The sequence below is a fragment of the Notechis scutatus genome, chromosome 1 (genome assembly GCF_049901735.1).
Source record: "Notechis scutatus isolate UNSWTSFEM ecotype Mainland chromosome 1, rNotScu1.2, whole genome shotgun sequence".
In the NCBI taxonomy this organism is placed as follows: domain Eukaryota; kingdom Metazoa; phylum Chordata; class Lepidosauria; order Squamata; family Elapidae; genus Notechis; species Notechis scutatus.
The window spans coordinates 268,669,611-268,690,955 of record NC_142009.1 but is presented as its reverse complement, the minus strand read 5'-3'; the positions used below and the strand labels follow the sequence as shown (position 1 = coordinate 268,690,955).

The following is a 21,345-nucleotide window of genomic DNA, read 5'->3' as shown; positions in this document are numbered from 1 at the left end:
TCAAGATAACTATTCTGTTTCAAACCTGCTCTGAATCAGAAATCTCCTGATTGATCATGACAATTGTGTCCATTCTGCCATAAAATACAGCACCACTAGTAAAAAGCAACAATCAACAGCTTTACTCCTGAAATGCTAAACAACAGAGAGGAAAGGAGAGAACAACCTCAGGGAGTGAGACCAATATTCACAATCATAATTTTAATAGTAGGCCTATTAATTATGCCTATTGATTAATAGCAAAGGGATTGATTTGTGATTTAATGATCTATTGAATTCCTCAATAAATCATGATGTAGTGATTACTATTAACTTGAAAAAACTTTAAAAGAGGATTGGATAAATTCAAACAGAGCAAGATTATTAATCTGGAGACTCATTTTTTTTTAACATACATCCTTTATTTTAGAAAATGATAAAATATAGGCAAAATATAATAAGATATGCTGCAATAACAAAGTTAAACAACCCTTAAACTTAAAAATAATTTAAAAAGAAAAAAGAGGGGAAGACCCACTTTATTTATCAAAAATATAAATAGCAACTGGTTTACTAAAAAATATCATGTGATACTGTAGTACAGTGGTGGCTAACCTTTTTCAGTTCCCTTGCCGATAATTGCACGTGCGCTCGCTTGTGTGCACTCGTGTGCCAGCACCCAGAAGGCAATGCGTGCTGCCCTCCCATCCCCTACACATCCATGTGCAACTCCCTCCTTGCGTGCTACGTGTCTGCGCATGCGCATGTGTCTCCTGCGTACCCCCCCTCCACCCCGTGCGCATGCGCACCAGAAACCCGACAATCAGCTGTCGGGTGGTGGCGCGTGTGCAGTGGGGCTCTTCCGGGCGACCTCTCACATGCCAGGGGAAATGGCTCTGCATGCCACTTCCGGCACGCATGGCAGAGGTTCGCCAACACGGCTGTAGTAGCATCAGATACAATAGATTATTAAAAAATACAAACCTGTGACAAATAAGAACATATTACTTCATTTTTTCATTGATGTGAAATATTGTCTTTTCCAGGGTGGACAAGTTATACATTTCCAAAAGCCATTCCTTAACATTTGGAATAATACATTTTTTCCAGTTTCTCAATTGTACCCAGCACAGTACAACTACAATTCTTCATACACAATCAGGTCCCAAAGTATATATAATGCAGTATCATGGACGTTCAACTTTATGCTGAAATTGGAGGGCAGCCTATGCCTCCAAATATTGAACAACCCATGGTGTCCATTAGCAACCTTCTGCCCACCAGCATCCCAGAGATATCTGGTTGGGTATTATGGGAAAGAAAATGTTGGATCAGGATAGATTTGAGGGTGATATGTAATATTCTATGTATTATACCACAACTCCATATTTAGGCATTATTTTTTCTCTCTACAAATACCTGGAAATATTCCTAGATGCTCTAAACAGGTATTGAATTTTAAAATAAAGCTTTCACCTATATTTATACATGGGAGCCAAAGTTCATACTGAAATCAAGTTGGAATTTCAGCATACTGTTCTGTTATAAACTTGTTGTCCTGATTGGTAATAAAAATTACCCCAGCTTTCTTTGTTTCAATTGGGAGTCAGAAATTACTAACAAAACAACGGTCAATATAATTTTACATGTCATATAAATATTTGTGTAATGATTTCCTAAAATCTATTTTGAAATTGCATTGATTTGCCACCTTTAAGCCAATCTTGACACTTGGCAACTGCATGAAAGGTCTATGAAGATGACATTGTCATATTCTGGGATAATTTTTGACTTTCCAGTCTAGGGTTGACAAAAAGTTACTGGTCGCACAGCCACAGTCACACAATGGCTTCTGTTCCTAAGGGAGAACCAGAACCTAGATCTCTCTGCTCCTAAACCAACACTTTTACTGGTATACCTTACAGGCTGTCAGAAATAACAATAATTGGAGAAAATAAGCTTGGAAAATTCTAATGTTTTTGTTTGGCTTGGAACCCACCCTTTACTACTTAAAGTAATACATATGCTTGGCCATTTTGAATGGTTTAACAAGCCAAGAAATCTTTGACTTAACATCATGTGTGAATGAATCAATATAGCCAATGCAATCCATGACTCATTTAAAGTTTTTATTTTCAGGAGGACATATCACTGGTTTTCATGCTGTTTGTAAAACAAATGGTTTTGCTGATCCTACATATCAGTGCCTGAAGTTTCTCCATTTTCCTAGCAGCTGGCTGGCATTTTTGTGGCAATCAAGCTTAATGGAGGCTTTTGTATAGCTGTGAGTGGGCACTGAGTTTGTGTGGCTATTAACAAAATAGGCAAAGCTGCTTAGAAAATATTGATAAGCTGAGGTGTACAATTACTGGTAGATGGGGGTGGAGGAAAATTGCTCCACTATCTTTGATATACGTGAAACTTATGTTACCATCTATATTGGCTAAGAGTACTGTGGCAATTTGTTTCAGCTCTCCACAAGATAAGACTCTTCCTACTTCAGCTTCTTTGCTACCACTGGTTTCTTCCCCAGTTCCAACATGTTAGTTCTAGTGACCAACATGGTGGAGCAGGGCAGGGGTGGGATTCAAATTTTTTAACAACCGGTTCTATGGGCATGGCTAAGTTGGTGGGCGTGGCTTGGTGGTCATGTTATTGTCTGGGCGTGGCCAACTCAATATCACTCACATCGAGGCACACATCTCCTCGCCTGGCCTCTCATGAATGTGAGGATGCTGCAACAGTCATAAGTGTGAAAAATGGTCATAAGTCACTTTTTTCAGTGCCATTGTAACTTTGAATGGACACTCCACACAAGCAAAGTACCAGCAAAGGAGGGGGGAAAAACTCCAGAGATGTTCCTGAGACAGGAAGTCTAGTCCTGCCAAGAATGTGATGAGAGTTAACGGAGAGGCAGTTTCTGTAAGCAACACCAGAATGTTTCCTTCCTGCCTTCCTTACAGGATTAGGCCAGTAATTTCTTCTAACAACTGGTTCTCCGAACTGCTTAGAATGTTAACAACCGGTTCTAGCGAATAGGTGCGAACTGGTAGAATCCCACCCCTGGAGCAGGGGAAGAAAAGAGTGGTAGCACTAGAACTTCACATATACCAGGACTGAATGAAAAATATTAGTTTAAATGGTGAATTTTAATAAATGAAACAGAAAAATAATTATGAATTGGGTCTTTTGCTAGCTGTATTTGCTTCTCCACATAATCTTCACCATCTTCTACCAATGACTGTTAAGCTTCTTAAAGACAAAAAAAAACCTGCCCTCCATATTTCACAATTTCATCCAGTTTCTTGCAATTTTTTCCACCTCTTCCCTTGAATCAAATATACGCCCAAAGGCAGTTTCTTCAGTTTCTTATGTGAAATGTGTTGCTCTCTCGAACTGTCCATTTTGTTCTTAATCATACAAATCAGCTTGTTCTGGTTCACCATCTTTTACATTTTGGGGGGGCTAGCAATGTGCAGTAGTCACAATCTTTGCCATAAACAACTTTTACGCAGCTATGAATTTCAATTTGGAATCCTCCAGCAGGCAAAAATAAATAAATAAACCACCGTGTATTGCTTAAACTGCATTGACTTGCTGGAGGCTTACATTTCATAAACAATAGTAATACACGCAATCCTCACTTATCAACTGCAAGTAGAGCCTGCCATGTGACTGCAGGACGTTACAATCATAAATATGCGCCAATTGCCAAGCACCCAACTTGTCACTGTGCGATTGCCACAACTTCGAGGACCAGTTGTAAAAATTCTTTTCTAGTGCCATTGTAACTTCGAACAGTCACTGAACAACCTGTCAGTAAACGAGAGCTGCCTTTTTGTACCATGTCAGAATTTCTAGCATATCGGTACTGCCATCTGTTGGCAACTTCTAATATTGGGAGCATTACTTTTCATTCAACTTTCATAGTTCCTTGTGGAAGTTTACAGCTTCCATTTACTATATCCATTCAAGCCCCATACATTCTTTAACTTATGTGTAGTCACTGTCTGGATCCATACAGTTGGTTCATGTAATTATTTTGCTTTGTATATTCTGTGATCCCAATCATTGCAAATTATAAACCATGGTTTATGGCAGGAACAGATGATGTTTGAGATACTATAGGACTGGAGTTCCTGTTTTTTAGTCAGCAGTGAGGAATCTGCAGTTGCTGTCTATAATGTAACTCTATTCATGCCCCTTTCCCCTTTATGGCATTCAACGTTGTATGAATCCAGGCATTTGCCAGCTTTGGAAGCCATATTGAGACCAAATGCTCCCACACTGCCACATTTTGAGCCTGGGAAAATGGGAGGGGGGATTTCTTGGAATGTATATAGTTAGACATAATAACATTCTTTTTGTAATTCAAGGTCATGTTATTTTGCGCATAAGTGAGGGGAAGTCTCAAGTTTGTGCCAGTTTACTACCCAAAATAAAAAGAACTTTTGAGAAGATGTCTGTCTCGGAGTTATTGGTTGGAGTGGAGGTTTTCTGGAATGCTGGCAACATTTCTGATGTATTCTGTAAACAAAGTTTAAAGAAGTCATAGTTTAGTGAATTGTAGAAATAAAACCATTATCATGCACAAACCAGTTTTTGAGAACTCACATGAAAAGTGGAGTTTGTAGTAGTATATACTATGTTCTTTCAAATGCCTACTCCGTTTCTTTTAAAAACAGTGATCTAAACTTTGAATACATAAATACATAAATGTTGCCATGTAGTGGTCATGCCTCAGCTGACACGCCGCAGACAGGTTGGAACAGATTATTGTCCCCCACATAATTGTTTTCTACCTTGATTGTCATTCAAATCAACCCTTGGTCAATCTACTCAGGTAATCAGAGCGCCATGGGACCTTTCTGAAGTCCTGTCAGCATTTATACATTTTTTTTCCATTTTCATTTACTGGCATGTAAATCCCATTATGTTTACTGCAGCTTACTCTCTGTGAAAAATGTCCTTTCTAGAAATCTATGATATGGTCAGATAAGTTTGCATCCTTATCACCACCTGTTCCAGTGATCCTATGGGAGATACCAAGGCTCATTTGCTTCTACACAGTTCTACATTAAACAATAAATAAATATGTATAAGTCCATTCTTCATAGTGCCTTTGCCCCAATCTAGTTTATCTTTGTCAGCTTTGTGAGATAGTCTAGACAAGAGGCACATTCAGATGAACTAACTCTACTTAAGTGTAAGAAATCTTGCAAGTCTGAAAATACTTTTCTCCCCCATTGCCTTTACAGCCTAAGAAATTAGGGAGGGTTCCTTCTGAGATGTTAGGTAAAGGTAAAGGTTCCCCTCGCACATATATGCTAGTCGTTTCTGGCTCTAGGGGACGGTGCTCATTTCCGTTACAAAGCCAAAGAGCCAGTGCTGTCCGAAGACATCTCCGTGGTCATGTGGCTGGCATGACTAAATGCCAGAGGTGCACAGAACGCTGTTACCTTCCCACCTACGTGGTCCCTATTTTTCTACTTGCATTTTTACATGCTTTCGAACTGCTAGTTTGGCAGAATCTGGGACAAGTAACGGGAGCTCACTCCATTACGCGGTGCTAGGGATTCAAACCGCCAAGCTGCCGACCTTTCTGATTGACAAGCTCAGTGTCTTAACCACTGAGCCACCATGTCCCCTTGAGCCACTGCGTCCCACTAACATCTGAGATGTTAGCCATGTCCATATTCCTGCTGCAGACTAAGCTGCCTTAGTCTCTTGTCTCTTAAGGCAATTCCCATGCGCTGTTGCAATCTTGAGACCCATGATATTTACTGGTCTCAGCATTAGAAGGTGGGTAAACACAATTTTGTGAAATTGTGTTGAATTGTACCTATTGCAGGGGGAAGCAAGGATAATTTACATGCTTGGCTTTGGGGCAGGAGATGGTATCTGAGATTCAATAGAGAGTTTCATGTTAGAGAGCAGCATTTACATATTCAAAAGGAAGATGAACATCAGCATTGCATAGAGGCAAGGATGATATGAGGCAGTCAGTTTCAGACCATTTATCAACTTCCTTGAAGCTCTGATTTTAAAATAAAGCAAAATCAATATCCAAAAGATTCCTGTGGACTGGAGGGAATTCAGTGAAAAGCAATATCAATGATGAACCAGCAGAATAATTGATTGATGAGGAGAACGTTAAAAGTTGTGCAGTCTGGCTTTGCAATAACAATGGTTTCCAGTCAATCCCCAGGTGCAGTTCAAAATGCTGGTTTGGGCCAACAAATCTCTCCACATAGTTTGAGGCCAAATTACTTGAAGGAACCCTTGTTTCCCCTGGAATCAACACCAGTTCTTAAGGTCAGCTTCTGAGGCTCTGTGTCATTCATGCCAGCTTCTGACACTCATTATTAATTGATCCCAGGAGTCATGATGATAACAAAAAATGATGAGTACTGAACACATTTCCCCCATAAGGAATAATGTAGTGAGTCAAAAGGCACCAACACCGACAAATTTTAGCTTGTGTGTTGAGTACCAAACAAATGATAAGTACTGAGACAAAATTTTTGCATCAAAATGTGTTGAGTATCAAATTCATCATCAATGTGATTTCTCTTTATAGGATGCTATTTAAAAAGTGAAAGGGGGGGGGGCAGAATAGGCTGCCTAGAAGAACAAGGCTAGCCTGATATCTTCATTTTGCTACATTTGCTGCTCTGAGCCTTATTTAAATAAATGATGCAATGACTGGGAAATAAATAGAGAAAAGGGATTACTGCCAAAACAGAGGATTCCAATTTGTATCTTTATTGGTGCTTTGGGGATTTGCTTTGTGGTAAAAAGAGGCAGACAACGTTGTTTTAGGAAAGTCTAATGAGTAAGACTAGCATTCCCACATCTGCCAAATTCTCTCAACACGGAGACCTTCACATATCCTATTCATGGGCTCTTTTATCTTCTCATTTATTTTCCCTCCTTTCTTCCCAAGATTCTCTTCCTTGTTTACCCTCCCTCTCTTTTCATAGACATATAGACTGAATTCACAGTTCTTACACACATCATCTTACATCATCACATCATCAATTATGCCGTCTTCAGTCTGATCTAAATATGGTATATAAAATCAAACATTGCAATGTCCTACCTGTCAATGAATACTTCAGCTTCAACCATAACAACACAAGAGCACACAATAGATACAAACTCAAGGTTAACCGCACCAAACTTGATTGCAGGAAATACGACTTCAGCAACAGAGTGGTCAATGTCTGGAATACTCTACCTGACTCTGTGGTTTCTTCCTCAAACCCCAAAAACTTTAACCTTAGACTGTCTACTATTGATCTCACCCCTTTCCTAAGAGGTCTGTAGGGGGCGTGCATAAGCACACCAACGTGCCTACCGTCCCTGTCCTATTGTTTCTTTTATTTTTCTTATATGTACCCATTTCATGTATTCATAACTATGTATATACTTATACCTATTATCTTGTAAGCGATTGACAAATCAAATCAAATAAATCAATAAATCAATAAATAAAATCTAACTTGCTGGAACTCACAAACTCCATTTTATCTTTGATTAAAGTGTTGCACAATCCAGTCACTGGATCTAACTTTAGAATAGTTAGCATTTGCTCTAATTATTATCTAATCCAGCCTCAGTGGTTGTACTGGGATAAAACAATAAAATGGTTTCTTTTGATAAATTCCGTTTCTTATTTCCACATGGCCACCTTTTCTTCCCTTAGCATCTAAATTACAGAGATACAAGGCCACTAAACATATAGATTCTTTGACTTCAATCTCACTCTTTTTTTTTTTTTTTTGGTCCATCAGACTATCATGGCTAGTATGAAGGGTTGCGTGTACTTACTTGTAGGAAGCCAATTATTGTTCCTGTAATCAGTGCTAAGATTTATGGAGCCTTTCTGACTCAGTTGGTTACTTTTAACATTGGCAAAGCATTTGACTTTTTCCAACTGTTCTTAGAAATTCGGGGGCTTCCAACAGAGAATAGAAGAAAAACTTTTCATAACTCAGAGTCACCCATATAGCTTCATGAAACTTATTTTAGGGCCTTCAGCTGGTAGAATTCTTAGATGCCTTGGGCCAACCTCAATTTTCATTTCAGGGCTAAACTGGTGTTTACCTATTAATTTTTTCCCCTATCTCTGTACACCTCTACCCAAAGCCATCACCTCCACTCTACCAAATTGTAATCTGTCATGTATGTCTTGAATGCTGATTCGACCTCTTTTTATTTGATCCTAAAACATAGAAGTTAATGTTTTAATGTCTTTATTGTAACTTGTAAGGTTGGCTGCTGTATTTGTTTTCTTTAATTTGTTCTTTTTTTATATTTAATCTTCATCCCATATTTTCACTGAGTTTCTTAATTTTCATTACTAGAGCTCCCAGATCATTTGTGTTTTTATTTGTCCAGTGTCTGACACACAGATGTGCAGAAGGCAGAGGAGAGGAGAGCAGTGGAAATCTATGGGCCGGTCCTTGGGACAGAAGAGCCATCACTACTAGCGAAGCCCCACCCTAGCTCTGGGGATAAAAGGCAGGGGGCGAAGATGAATAGATTGTGGTAGACAACAAAAAATGCTTTTTTCTTCCAGTTTAAAATAATAATTATTTTCTTTCAGGTTACCCTCAATACATATTTAGCATATAGGTTGGCTAAATAAGGGGAGGTATTCAGCCACTTCTTTGCCAACTTGGAGTCAGTGTCAGATAACAGATAATCAGAGTTGGAAGGGACCTTGTAGGTCATCTAGTCCAACCCCCCACCCAAGCAGGAGACCCTACACCATTTCTGACAAATGGCAGTCCAATCTCTTCTTGAAAGTCTCAAGTGATGGCGCTCCCACAACTTCCGAGGGCAAGCTGTTCCATTGGTTGATTGTTCTCACTGTCAGAAACTTTCTCCTTATTTCCAGGTTGAATCTCTCCTTGTTCAGTTTCCATCCATTATTCCTTGTCTGGCCTACAGGCGCTTTAGAAAAAAGCTTGACCCCTTTCTCTCTATGGCAGCCCCTCAAATATTGGAAGACTATCATGTCTCCCCTGGTCCTTCTCTTTACTAAACTAGCCAAGCCCAGTACCTGCAACCGTTTGTTGTATGTTTTAGCCTCCAGTCCCCTAATCATCCTGGTTGCTCTTCTCTGTGTCCTTCACCATATTCTTTTTAGACTGTTGTTTTCCAACCTTTCATAGATTTTTCATGGCGACAGTGAGATATTCTAGGATTCCTATTTTCTCAAAGACATTCTTGAGAAAATGACATGATTTATAAAACGGAATACCTTTCAATAATCAATGAAGCATATATTGACTTCATTTTGGTGTTTGGCTTTTTCAATTATTCACAGTGCATTTAGAATATCTCTTGTTTTTTAGCCTTTTCTAAAATCAATTTAAACATCTGGCATTTTCCTTTCCATGTAGAGGTCTAATGTGTATTGGATGACACTAAGCATTATTTTACTAGTGTGTGAAATTAAGGGTATTATGCAAACATTTGCAAACTGGAAGTTTCCTTCTTTGCTATTGGTAATGAAGACTGATTTCTTACAATCTGTTCCTCACTGTTGCTCTCCAAATTTGCTGGCATTGTTTGGTTAGATTACTAATTTTTCTTTTGCTGCTTGCCATCTTTCTATAAATATTCAATTTCTGTAGTCTCCCACTTGGTGATAAACAGAGTAGGGCTCTAACTTCATCTTCCAAGACTAATGGTTTCTATAGATGGAGAATACCTTCTAAGGTGTTTTGGATATTGACATTTCTGCTATACAGGATTTCAGAATTTCCATCATTGTTTGATCTTTTTTTTTAATCATTTATTATATCTTCATTTGCATCCATTAGCATACTAATTTGAAGTTGGAGCCTTCCTCTGAGTTTGAAGAGCTTTGGGGAAACTTTGTTTTTACATGTCTATTTCTGCTTTAATGTCTTTGGAGAAATCATTGTAATACTGTTTCTTGTCTCTTCTAACAATTATTGATTTTATTTGTTAAATCATTTCTGAGACCTTTATCTTGTTTCATTTTGACTCCTCTTCTCTTCTTGGCAACTTCCACTATCTGTTCTAACACCCAAGTGGTTTCTCCATCTTTGGCACTCTCTTTTCATGTTCATTCTTAACAACTCTTTGATTTCATTCCCATTTCCTCTGTTTCTTCTCAGTGAGGTTCAGGACCTCAGAGCAATTCCTGATCTTTTGCTTGAAATTCACGAGTGTTTGATCATATCATTAAAATTAGTTGGCCTTGTTCTTCCACTTTAGCTTGGCTTGGACTTGAACATGAGGAGTTCACGATCTTTTTCACAGTCAGCCATTGATTACAACTTTGCTGTTATAATTGAGCCATCCCATCTGCTTCTACCAATAATAGACTCAGTTTGATTTCCATATGCTCAGTATGGTGAATATCTATGTATATGGCTGTTCCTAGTGGTTGTCTGAAGAATGTGTTAGCAATAAAGAAATTATTGGATTGACAGAAATCAATACATCATTCTTCTGATGTATTCCTCTTTCAAGGTCATACAATCCAACTATGTTTTCAATTTTTTGGCATTTTCCAACCACAAGCCAGATTATCTTCCTTCCATGTTCTGTCGATTTCACATTTCAGGTATAAAACTCATGAATCTTCTCTTTTTCTGCAAGAGTTCTTAGAGCATAGAGTTGGGTAACCATCATATTAAAGGGTTGTCTGTAAAATTCAATTGATATTATGGCATTGTACTCAAGTATTGTCCTTGCTAAATCCTTATTGACTATGAAAGTAGGTGCAGAGGGACAAAGAAAGATTTGCTGTCCTTAAGTGAAGTTGCTCTCTTTTCCTTAATATCAAAGTAAGATTCAATTGCCTTATTGGTTTTTCTGTACAAAATAGCATAAGGCACCATTCCTTCTGTTTTAAATAGCAAAAATATTGGACTGGTGCGGAGAAAATTCTCAGTGCACATTTTTCGTTTCATCTTTTTAGTTAGTTGGTATCTTGCTCCCGAAAATATGTGTGGCTGAGAGAGAGTATACATGAAAGGAAGCAGATATACATTAATTATTCTATCATCTTAATACAAAGGCAGCCCTATTAATCCTGGGTCATGCCCAATCAGAAAGCTTTCTGTACAATCCCAAATGTTGCAAATTGGTTACATGCGCACCATAAATTATTCTATCTGGCAGAGAAGAGGCCATTTTGGTAGGTGCAAGTTAACATATTAGATTGAAGAAAGCCAAATCTAATGTGATACTGACTTCTATCTATTTGAGGCTCAGAAACATAATTCTTTGCATGTAACTCCCCTGTGGGGAAATCAAAGGCAGTTTCTGAAAAGAATGAGTTTTCAATGAGACTGGTAAGTTTCAGTAAAATCATCTTATGGGGTTAATTATTTTTGAGAACTACAATATATCACCTAAATCACAATTTATTTTGTATAACTAGTGTATATAGCAGGATTTAATGTAGAGTGCACCTTGTTAATTCAAAGAAACCAGCCAATTTACTTAAAATCAGTTCAGAGCCATTCCTTAATTAAACTTAGAGTTTCAAATCATTTCTCTGTAGAATTTCAGCCCTGGTTTTCTTGATCTCTGCAAATCAGCAAATATTTATACGTCTGGTTGAATAGAATTGGACCAAATCTTCAGTAATGATAGATCCATATAATAGATGAAGCCTGCTAACATTTTGGCAAACAGATTGTAGGTTCGTATTAATTTAAATTTTGATTTCAAAGAACACAAGATTATCAAATGACTTGGTTAGTTCCTTGCTGACTATATTAAATGTGAAGACAGTGCTATTTTGAAGAGAATGAGACATACTATTTTTGTATAAATATGTTTAAGACTGTATGTAACTGAAGTCCTTACTGTTTCAGAATGTTTTAAGAGGACTCTGTTTATTTCCCTGTATTTTGATACTGGACATAGAGCTAGCCATAAAAATTTGCAACACTTCAGAAGGATTAGTGCAAGAATTAGGGAATCTAGGTGAAAGTTAGATTTGTACATTTAAGGCTCTTTCCTCATAAAATGAAAGGAATCAAAGCAAGGCAAGCCCATAATCTTGCTCATATCTATATCTATATCTATATATCTATATATCTATATATCTATATCTATATCATCTATACCTATATCTATATCTATATCTATATCTATATCTATATCTATATCTATATCTATCTATCTATCTATCTATCTATCTATCTATCTATCTATCTATCTATCTATCTATCTATCTATCTATCTATCTAGCAGTGGGCCCAGATAGTCCTTCTCTAATCAGTTTAACTCTGGGATCCCCTATAATTATCACTACACAGTTGTGATTTTTAAGAGATTGACACTAAGCATTAAAAAGTGAAAAACATGTCAATAAATTTTTCAACTTCAATAAATCTAAAGCCATTTCATCAATTGAAAATCCCATGGAATTTTCCCCCCCTAGTTGACATCATTATCACAGAAAAATCAGTAAGAAAGAGATAAACTATAGTGATAGTATTTGCACCAGAAGAAGGGCCTGAATCTTCATGTTCTCAAGCAAGCATCTAATGCAAATGTCCCCAAATATCTATCATTAAAAAAATCTTTTAACATTCCTGCTCCTTGGAGAAACAACTTTTTATTCGCCAAGAAACTTTGCAGGGATTTTGCAGAATCACCAAATGGTGTTTCTTGGAATGTGCATTAAATTTCCAGTTGGTTTCTGGCTACCACAGACATTTTCCAGATGTTTCCAGTTGTGGCTCTGAACAGAATCCATTAAATGTGATGCATACCCACTAACAAATCTCTTGCTTCCCCTGAAAATTCCTTTTTATGCTGTAAGGTTGTCTGAATTGTTGAGAATATAAAAGAAGAAAAACAAAACAAAAACAAAGCAATGTGCCTTTTTCAAACTTTTAGTAGCAAAGAATGGGTTGATATTATGCTACTTTATGCTTCTTGTCTAGATGAATGAGTGTATTTTACAACTTTCAAATGTTTATCACTTCAATGGTGCAGATCTCCCTCTCTCTCTCCCTCTTCCCAACTCCATCTCTTTCATCTAGAAGTTTTGTAATGTTCAGTAGATCTTACTCCCAAGGAAGGATGGGTGAGATTGTAATAGTCTTTATTTATTCCCATTTGTATAGCTGACCATCTCATATAATATATGACTGAAGAGAGAGCTTATAAGGTTATTTATCTATAGCAGGAAAGGGCAAATATTTTGGCACAGGTGGCTTGTCTGGTGAAATGGAAGGTGGTCAAAATAGACAATATTAAAGTGAGGGGAGTTGAATAGGACCTCTGGATCACTTAAGCCCATTTTGTCCATCTAGGAAAACAATCAGTATTTTTTTAAAGGATTTTATAGGTACTTTAACCCCCTGTAATGAGAGACATCGTGTAGTGTGGTGGCCAAAGGCACCAGGCTAAACAACAGGTAGATCATGAGTTTTAAACCTATCTTATTTGCCATGGTGGCACAGTAGAATGCAGTACTGCAGTCTACTTTTGTTGCCTGCCAGCTGCTGGCAGTTTGGCAGTTCAATCCTGACTGATTCAAGGTTGACTCAGCTTTTCATCCTTTTGAGGTCAATAAAATGGGGGCCCAGATTGTTCAGGGCAATATGATGACTCTGTAAACCACTTAGAGAGGGCTGTAAAGCAATGTGAAGTGGTATATAAGTCTAAGAACTATTGCTACTGCTAGTAGAGTCATGGTGGCAGAATGGTTAGAATGCAGTATTGCAGGCTAACTCTGCCCATAGCCGAGAGTTCAATCTTGAACTGCTCAAGGTTGACTCAGTCTTCCATCCTTCTGAGGTTGGTAATATGAGGACCCAGATTGTTGGGGATAATATGCCGACTCTATAAACCTCTCAGAGAGTTCTGTAAAGTACTTTGAAGCAGTATATAAGTGCTATTGCTATGGACAGCTGGGTGTCTTTGAGCCTGTCATTTTTCTCTCAACCCCAAGAAGAATGAGGCAAAGGCAAATCAGTTGCAAAAATATTGCCAAGAAAATTGCATGCAGTGACTAGGAGTCAAATGCAGAATCAATGGCAGAGAACCTTTGGCAGAAATTAAGGTTTTGCTTCTTAACATTTTTTTTTCTCCACAGCAACAAAAATGAAAGATGCAACTATTTTCAGCTCCTCCCATTCCATAAAAGGATCTAACGGATATTTTTAATAGGCTTTGGAACCCATTAATGCAGTTTGGGATTTCCCTTTACCAATCCAATTGATGGCATAGTGGTTTTCCCTCCCTCCCTCCCTCCCTTCATGGATCCAAGTTGTTATCATTGAAACTCTCTTCTTACAAATGTATTTACATTTTCTCTCTTTTTCCATATGGCTCTATGGTGACTCATCATGGATGTGGCCAAGGTTCAGTAGTTCCATAGTCTGGATCATAAGAAAATTTTATTTTAAAATAAAGTCCTATATAATTTGTTTTATCCTAGCAAGTAATTCCTATGGCTATGTAGGTTTCAAACATGATCTTGAAGAAATGCTTTAGGTCTTCCTGTACACTAGCATTGTACTTTTCTCTTCTACATTAAAAAGGCCACATGAGCCTGAAAAGCTGCATTAAAGAATCAGTTATCAAATACCTCTCAAATTCTCACAGAGAAGTCTGGAAAAATGTGTCTGCTTTAAGATATAGCCAAATTATATCTTGTCTCATCTTCCAAACTGAAGACTATGTTGTCCTATTATTGTTTCTTTATACCATATGGAAGGACAAGCTGAAATTTAAATAAGAGTTAAGCCACTCAATTAATAAAGCATTAACTCTGTATCCTGTCATTAGTTCTCGTGTTGTCCTCATCTGCCATGTGGCATCATTAAACATTTTTCTGTCATTTAATTGTACATTCAGTAAATATCCAAGAAGCTGAAACTGACCATATTGCTATGCTTCCCACATCTCCCGGCCTTCCTTTGTAGGTTTCCACCCACAGCATTCACTTTCCTCATTATGTTCTGATAAAGTAGGAAGATTGTTATTATGATCCCTGACAAGGCAGCATCAAGAATTATGCTGTGAAATCTAAAGAGACAGTTAATATAGAACTCACAGTCATAATTTAATCAAGGACTATTAACTTCACTGGCAAAGCATGGCCTCTTTCTCCTGCGCTTCCCTCTCCTCTGGCCTGTCTCTCAGCAATGAGCTTCTGACTCAAGTATTGCAGGATAGTCCAATACCAGTAAATCACCCATCAAAATGTGTTGCTACAAGAGAAACAGCAAAGCTCTCAACCAGCCTAGCCACTAAAGTGTCTCCTACACAATTGGGCATCATGCAGATTCTACAATAGGATGATTGCACAGGTCTGTGACATCTGAACCTAATTCCATATACAGCCTTTGATGCGCTCAATGGATGATAAAATGTGAATTCAATAGATCTGTCCTGGCCATCAGATTGTTCCCGAGTTGCAGCCTTTGGGATTGGTGGCAAAAATGGCAGGCGATGAGGGGGGGAAAAAGAGATGCATATTTGTTTTCACCTATAATTACATCTTATTGTTGCCAAGTTCTTAGGCCTGAATGGTAATGGTATACAATTCATTCTTCATCATTCATTCATTTTTCATCATACCCTGTTGGAAGAAATATCCTTCTGGGTTCAGTTCCAAGTGGGGAAAAAAGACACTGGAAACATGGAGGCTGCTTGGAAGGTTTAATGGTGGACAGGACCACATGGCCTGGAGCTCCAGAGTGAAAGGGAAGGATGATCAAGAAAAAAAAGGGGGGCTGAGGTGCTGAGAGTGCCTGGGTTTCACACCCTCTGTTGTAGGGGTGGGTTATGAAAGGGTTAACTACCGGTTTGGGATTTACGAGCTTATTAGCACGCTGCCTGCCGAGAAGCAGCCTTTGAAACAGCCCTCTTTTCTTGTTTTTTTTTTAACTGCAGCTGTGGCTCGGCAGCTGAAGTTGAAAAATCAGGAAATAAAGATCAGGTAAGAGCCCAGGTGGGTGGGTGAGCAAAAACATCAGCAGACACAGAACCGGTTCTACGTCTACTACTCTTCAGAGCTACTGGTTCTACAGAGGTGGACAGAACCGGCAGAAACCCACCCCTGCTCTGTTGGGATTTGAATTGGAGCTTGTATTCTAATTGGTTGTCAGACTCCCATGAGGGGCAACTCGGTAGGCTGTCCTGAGTTGCAGGCTTGGTTGAGCCTTGCTGGATGATTTATGCCCTTAAAAGGGCTTTTGGCAATTGCTATAGCTTTACATGGAGATCCTTGATATGTGAAGTATTCTGGCCCAGGCCTTAATGGCCCACCCATTAGCAAAGGTGGGGGTGAGTTTCTGCTTCTGAAGTGAGCTTCTGCTTCTTGAGTTACTACTCTATTTAGAGGAAATATCCTGCCTTTTTAAGATTTCCTAGGCTGTTTCAATTTTCTAGGAGATGGGTGGGTGCTAACTTCCTACAACCCTAAATACTGGAAGACCACATTCCTCCAGAGAATTGCTTTGGGTGGCAATATCCAGTTACAAAGATAAGTTAGACCTAGAGATGTGCCTGTGTGATCAAAATACTGAAAGTGATCTTGAGGGGACTTCAATTCACCTCACACAGGCTGGATGTATTTATGTTCAGCCCATGATAAAGAAACTGAAAGTCTAGATACCATAAAGATTTCCAACTTAGTCTGAGAAGCAACCCAATTGACAAATCTTAGACATAAGTTTAAATAATAACCATTACATGGTGCAAAAAAACTTGCAATAACCATGATAAGTATTTAAAAAAATCCTTGTGGCATAGGAAACAGTTATCATGCTATTACACTTAGCAAACATGCAACTAGGAAGTTGACAATGTCATCACTTTTTGCTTCCAAAGGGAAATCATCAAAAAAAAATTAAGGAACCAATGAAAATAAGAATGATGGGAAAAGTCAACATGGCTAAATGTCTTCATACTGCCTGAAATTTATTTAAAACCACCACAACCGAGGCTCAGGTAGAAAATATTCCCTAATATAAGAAAGGTCAGCCACAAGCAGAAAAAGGCCAGCATGGCTTTCTGATAATATCCAGGAAGCTGCAAAGTTGTTTTCTTTCAGAAAATGTAAATCCAGTCCTTTCTAAGGAGAACAAAAAGGAACACCAGTTCTGACAGAAGAATTATAAGGCATTTTAGGAGTGTAAGGCCAAAAGCATAAAGAGGAATAATAGAGACTTCTTTAAAGAGATACAAAGCATAAAACTAGCCAGGGAAGTAGTTTTCTTAGACGATTCCTTGATTCATTAGATGGCATTAAATCAGTTTCAGCTCTTCGTCACCACATCTATTTTCTCCAGGATTTCTTAGGTGACAAAGGAATAAAAGTGCTGCTCAAGGAGGATTTGGAGACTGCAGAGAAATTGAATGAGTTCTTTGCATCTGTTTTTATTACAGAAGATATAGGGGAGATACTTGAGCCTGTATTGATTTTCTTATGGCTGGATTTGGATCAGCTAAAGCCAATGAAAGAAACAAGACATTTTAGGACATTTTGAAAAATTACACTTAGTTCTTGATGGCATCCACTTGAGAGGTTCCAAAGACCTCAGGTTGTGTTTAACAACCCAAATATGTACCTTGTACTCAGATCAGGGCCATTGGGTCCAGAGGGTAGCCATTGTGACACTACTTTTTTTTTTAAAGGACACTGAGCAAATCCCCGAAAGTATAAGTCATTTTAATGTCTGTTCCAAATTGGTAGCAATAGTAATAAAAGTAATAAGCATATAAAAGTCTTACAGAAAGTAAATTAGCAAGGATTCTACCAATGTGAATCCAGATAGCAAATCTTCTACATTTCTGAGAAGGTCAACAGGCATATAACTGGTCAACACTGTATACTTAGATTTTCAAAGTGCCTTCAACAAAGTTTTGCATCAAAGGCTATTGATTTAGAAGAGAGCACATTGAAGATATTTGCTCAGTGTGTGGCAGCTACAAAAAGAAAAAGGCATATTCCAGACTAGGGAATTTAGATTAGGAAAGGAACTGCAAATAAAATGCTAATGTTGTTAATATTTATACAAATTTATGCCTTGATCTTTATACAAATATATGCATCTTGAATACTTTGTGGTCTCCGTATTTGGAAAAATAATACAATTCTGCTACACAAATTTCTCTGTAGGATGCTTGGAACTCTTCAGCTTGGGGAAGACCAACTGATATGATTGGGATATATAAAATCATGGAAGTTGAAATCAAGTGGACAGGAGTAAGTCTTTCACCATCTTTCAAAACACTAGCTCCAAAAGCTGTTGATATAGCTGAATAGAAAACTATTTAAAATAGATCAAAGGAAGCACTTCTCCAGATAGCACATGTACTACAACACATGGTAGCATCCGCTAACTTTTATGATTTAAAAAAAGGATTGAATAAATTAAGGGAAGATAGGTCTATCCAGGGCTAGTAGGTTACTTCCAGGTTAGGAACAGCATAACTCCAGATACAAGTTTCAGGGGAACAAGATGTATCCATCTCCTAATCAGAAGCATCTGAGGGGCATCTGGTTGGCTACTATGAGAATCAAAATAATGAACTAAGATGAGTCTCAGTCTAATCCAGCAAGCTTATTCTTATGAATCTCAAAAGAAATAGAGTTGAGAGAAAAGAGAATACGGAGAAAATTATGTTTGGACAGTGCTGATGAGGGGGTGGGGAGGAAGAAGTTTACTGAACAAAAAGCAATGCATGAATCAAGAGAACCATGATGGAAGCAAGAAGAAAAAGTATAAGTATCGTGTTGGTCTAAAATAGGTACAGCTGTATTTCCTTTACTTTTTTGTCATTTTTTAAATTTTTTTTTCAGTATATTATTTCTTATTCTTTCTTGGTGCTTTGCATAACAATAAATATCCCCAAAATACATATAATTGCGGGCAGAAAATTGTAAATAATATAGTTGAAACATGGCTGCTTTGTTTTTTTACCTTTGTAAATTGAACTCTATCCCTGTTACCTTTTATTTCTGTTCATAGTACCTCTGAGGATGAACATGTGGCATGTTATTTGAAGTACTTTATTCCTTCATAATAGTCAACTTTTTCTCCGGTTGCATTCTAATTCTTAAAAACTCTAAAACACAGTAGACACTATTACATGGTACCCATACTATTATGGTAGAGAATGGGAGATTGGACAAATTTTATTTATTTCCTTATCTATTAGATTTACAGCCACCCATCTCACAAAGAAGGGCATCTCTGGGAAGCCTACAATAACAAGAATGCAACATATCCACAAATCACATTCCATATCCAGGAAGGAGTTGTAATGGGTTGCTTTAGGGCTAATAAGGAATGGGATGAGTTATTCCTGGAGCTCCTGTTCTGATCTTGAAATAAATTGAGCAATCTTTGATTGGATCCAATTAAAACCATTACCTTAAGTGCTTCACTATTGTAGCTTCGTAATATTAAAAGGCTGAAACTATTCTACATTTAGGGCAGATATATTTGGATTGTCAGTTAAAATGTCAAGAAAGTGCCAGGAAGATTTCAGAAAACTTGCTGATCTATCAGTCCTTTGCCTCTATAGAGCTTATAGCTAGCTTGAATTCATCTTAAATGGGCTTATACTTCCTAGCCAGCAAGGATTTTTGTGCCAATGAATCATCAACTCCCTTAATATCCTGCTACATGCATTGGACCCAATATTGGTTGAATAGGCCCATAGTTGTTATGACAGCCATGAATTCCCAAGCAACTCCAGGCAAGATATGAGCTTCATGCAGATATTGAAATCTGCCAAGACTGTGAATATGAGGAGCTTGACAGCTGAGACCAATGACTCATTAACTTTCTAGATTTAAGCTTTTCCATTATAGGCTCCTGCAAACCTTTGAAAAGACTTCTAGGTGGAAAATCCAAATTTGCAACAAGCTCGAGTATTTATCATTGGCCATAGAGCTAGCTTATTTCCTGCATTCAGCGGTCTATGGGGGTAGAGAGAGAGAGAGTTGCTGTTTTGGTAGTTGGCTTCTTTCAAACTTACCTATTATCCAATCAATGTGACAGGTTCTTATTGCAAGGAAGCCAGGGAGAGAGCGGCATGAATGGAAGAGAATTTCATAAATGTGGCTGTACTTAGAGAAATTACCAGCTCACACAATTACTCCTTCAGTCTTTGGGAGCTTGCCTTGTTTCTTGGAAGATGAAATTACATGCCTGTTTTAAGCTCTCTGTTGACACAGCAATTGCTGACTGTTTTTTAACAACTGTTGCTCTGCGCACTCATTTAAAAGGTCAAGATGATACTTCGCAGGCTCTGAGCCATGGCATTTCTCTTGGCTTGATTGCCTTTAAACCGGCCTGTGGCTGGCATTAATATTAATGAGATTCTGACTTAGGCAAATATGTGTGTGGGTGGTTCAGTTCTGTCCAAAACTCTGCCGATAAGAGTGGGGGCTGCCTGGGATGAGACACACACTGCTCATTGTGCCTGAGTACGCTAGTGATTACATCTAGCGGAGGGGAACTTTCCCCGTCCTTGTTAATAGAAACCTTGAACAATGTGTGCATCAAAGCAAATCTTTATTAAGCGACTTGGTTATTGCAGGTCAGGTTCTTATCAAGCTGCCTCTCTAAGAAATTAACTCAAAGGAGAGAGGCATAACAAAGAGGGCTGCTACCGCTGATTTGTGGGTTGTAGTGCTTGCATACAGAGAGGCCTGCAGACTCTTTGTCTCTCAGAATAAGAACGGTGATAAATACACTGAGGGGATATTAAGCACAACCACCTCATTGTTCTGTGCTAAAGCATCTCCAACAGTTCTCTTGACAAGATTAGTCTTATGAACAGACTGCAGCTCCACTCTGATGATACGGGGATTTGGGACAGGGCAATTTTGGGTAAGTCAGGGGCTAGACTAGACACACTTCTGAGTGGCATGAGACAGGCTCCTAAAGAGAACGGGGACATATTTTTAAAAAAGCATATAAAAACAATGTATGTCATAAATAACACAGAAATATTTGTACATTTAAAAGCTACGCACAGACATACTTGGGGGTGTCTGCGGGGTATGAGTCAAAAAGTCAAGATAGAGTGATGGAGCTTCCGGACATTTTTTTTATGTGCACATGCGATGCACATATCCTCAAACAGAAATGTATGGAGGGCTAATCCATTCTTATAAGAATGGACAGGAAACATCTAATAACCCTTCCCAGTTTTCTTTTTTAAAAAAAAACAGATGTAGAAATGGTAAAAAGCAGCAGCAACAACCTTGACCTTAATTCTGAAGTGCAACCATGCAACAGTGATGGGGATAGTGAGTGAAAACTAGCCAGGTGCTGACAGCTGTGGCAGGAAGACTGCACCTGCCTTGAGATCCCCTCTCTTTCATCT

General features: G+C 38.2%; 1 long non-coding RNA gene across 1 annotated transcript in view; it reads right to left on the bottom strand.

Annotated features, from left to right (window-relative positions):
• Positions 1 to 895: 895 nt before the first annotated feature.
• Positions 896 to 21,345, bottom strand: part of LOC148133365 (uncharacterized) — a 30,654-nt gene continuing 10,204 nt past the window's right edge. Inside the window, exons 4-5 of the long non-coding RNA XR_015746700.1 lie at positions 1,250 to 4,506; positions 896 to 1,205 (exon numbers count right to left, since the gene is read on the bottom strand). This is a non-coding gene — a long non-coding RNA (uncharacterized LOC148133365). The remainder of the gene's footprint in view (positions 1,206 to 1,249; positions 4,507 to 21,345) is intronic.